The sequence below is a fragment of the Pteropus vampyrus genome, unplaced genomic scaffold (assembly GCF_000151845.1).
Source record: "Pteropus vampyrus isolate Shadow unplaced genomic scaffold, Pvam_2.0 Scaffold19, whole genome shotgun sequence".
Classification (NCBI taxonomy): Eukaryota; Metazoa; Chordata; class Mammalia; order Chiroptera; family Pteropodidae; genus Pteropus; species Pteropus vampyrus.
This window is the reverse complement of record NW_011888800.1, coordinates 13,983,924-13,986,860: the sequence shown is the minus strand read 5'-3', so window position 1 is coordinate 13,986,860 and position 2,937 is coordinate 13,983,924. Positions and strand designations below refer to the sequence as shown.

General features: G+C 29.9%; 1 protein-coding gene across 2 annotated transcripts in view; it reads left to right on the top strand.

The window, feature by feature from the left end:
- TRPM7 (transient receptor potential cation channel subfamily M member 7) overlaps nt 1-2,937 on the top strand; it is a 101,823-nt gene that overhangs the window by 80,016 nt on the left and 18,870 nt on the right. The gene's annotated exons all lie outside the window — the stretch shown is intronic.

Below are 2,937 nucleotides of genomic sequence, written 5' to 3'. Positions count from 1 at the left end.
AAAAAAAAAAAAGAGTCCCTAAAGATGAAATACAAAGTCTTGCTTTTTATAAATCTGCTAATTTTAACTTTTACAAATGAATCTGTTGTTTTAATCTGTACAGTCATTAAGTCAGCATATTTTTCTAGTTTAACTTTTAAAAATAGCTAATACATTTTTTGGTTCAAATTAAAATACACAAACACACATAGGCAGTTTGAAAATCAGTCTCTTTTTCACCCCCACATGTAAGTACTGTAGTTTTTGTTTATCCTCTGGAGTTTCATGCTTGTTCAATCATATATGACAGTACAGTCTTTTTATCTTTCATCTTTTATGTAAAAGGTAGCATACCATGTTGTTCTGTACCTTTAAGTTTTCACTTAAAGATTAAATGGCCTGGGAATGTCATGTTTTTTATGAGTCAAAGTTAAATATGCACATATTCAACTTTTAAGTTATGTGCCTATCAGGTTCTTTAAGAAAAACATCACTACCTTGTTCTTACTATTTTTCCTTTCAATCTCTTTTGGTATACTACAATATCAAGTTGGGTTAATTTCAGAAGAACAATTTGGTTTAACATTCAAAAATATAATTAATGCATGATAATAACAAATTAAAGAATCATATAATCATCTCAATAGCTGCAGAAAAGGCATTTGATGAAATTCAACATCTATTCATGATTAAAACACTTAGCAAAGAATAGAATGGAGTTTCCTTAATCTGAATAAAGGATATCTACAAAAGTTATCACAAATATCATACTTCTTAATGAAAAATTAAAATTCCTAAGTGAGGAACAAGACAAAGATTCTGGCTGTTACCATATCTATTTAACATTCTAGTCAGAGAAATCAAGGAAGAAAAAGAAATGAAAGTATTAGAATGGAAAAAGTAAAACTCATTATTTTTAGATAATATAGATGTTATTTCTGAAGTTAGCATGCTTATAATTTTACATCCTCATATTTCAGTTTTAGGCAATATCTATTGACCTCTCACTGAAGATTGAACTCTTGGCCCACCCCCAGCTCTCTGTTCCCCACAACATACAAATGCATGCACATATGCCTTTGCTGTTTCCCACTAATATAGTTATATCATAATTTTGATTAGATAAATACTAGATTCTCTGCTATGTGACTGAATTTCTTCAAGATGTCCAAATATATAATATATTCTGTCAGTTTCAGCATCTTGAAAATTTTGCCCAGAATCTTTTAATACGGTCTTTTTGCCTTCTACACCTGGAACACAACTTTTGTTCTAAGATTTCCCTTCACCATTCGTTGTGAGGTTTTCTTTTATTGTATCATAAAGTCGTAAATTCTCTCTTGACTAAAAAAATTAAATTGGGGAAAAGATGAACTATTTTTGCCATTACTGTAAAATGATACATGTATAAGATTACTAATTGTAACGTGTGTTATAGCAAGTGATTGAAATCAGACCAAATGTCTATCTGTAGGAGTTTGGTTAAATAATTATTGTATATCTATAGTATGAAGTTCAGTGTAGTATCAGAATAAAATAGAGAAGACCTCTGTGTACTGATAAAGAAGGATCTCCAAGATCTCATAGTTAAACCCCACAAGGTATGTAGTATATATTATGCTACCTTTTATATAAAAGGAAAAGAAATTAAGAAGGGGATTATACATAAACAGACATAAACACAAAATATCCCTGGAAGGATACGCAAGAAATTTGGGAACAGGGGAAGAGCAAGATTTATTTCTTTATACTCTTATTTCTTATTGCCTTTTCACAAAAATAAATTGAATAATATCGGTATCCTACCAAGAGACCCATGGGCCTCATGTAACTATTATGTTCAGCAATGTTACAGAGACGATAACTTATGAAAGTAATACTATACCTAGAAACACTGTGTTTGGTTAGTCGATTGTAAAAAAGTTTTAGTTGTATAACTTTTATTTAAATTTTTTTTTCAATTTTCTTCAAGTGGAAAGTGGCAGTAGAAGGCCATCTACAGAAGAAACTCATGAAGTAGATTCCAAAGCAGCTTTACTACCGGTTTGTACATTTTAATTAAATGCATGTTTTTAAATACATATTTATTAGAGAACAACTAAAAGATGGTGATATTTTGAAGTTCTATCTAGCTTGCAAAAGAATTTTTACCTTAGAAAACTGACATCATCAGTTTATGGTAGAAGTTACAGAAAAGAGTTTCTGTAGTGAATTGTCAGTAATTTTTAAAGAAAAATGTATGCAAAAAAAAAGGAAGGCAGGAATCTCTTTGAATTTGAAACTAATTACATGAAGTCATTCCCAGCCATTCGAAGTAATATTTGATTTTACCAACACTCTTTAAAAGCAGACTTTGGTAGAAAGCAGAATAATTGTTCCTTTATAGTTAAGTATAGAAGTCAGTGCTCTTAATTATGACCCTGGGTTGTCAAGAACATATTAATTTATATTCTGCTGTAAGGAGACAGATTATATTAAAAATTATTTCAATGGGAAAGTGGGTTAGTGAACAGAGAGTTTCACAGTAAAAGTTCCTTCTTTCTGGAAGGACCCCTCCTGACCCTAAGTTGCCCAGTTTTGCCATATAGTTCCATTGAAAATAACCTCACAATGCCAAATTACAAAACTCATGGGAGTCAATTTATACAAATAGTATTAGACCTCTAATAACTGAAGATAGTAGAATTAATTGATTACAGATTATAAATTATGATTAAAGCCACAAATGATGAAAATATTACAAATATGGATAAAAAAATATACTACTCAAAAAGATTGGCAAATTTGAAAAAAATCTAGAAATAAAAAATAAGTTATTGAGGGTGAAAATAACAGATTACACATAGCAGAACAGTGAATTACTAAATTGGATTAGAATGTAACATAGAATTATAATTAGGTGGAAAATGTATTAAATGTGAAGAGACATGGAAAATACCTCTAAATTGGCCTTGAACA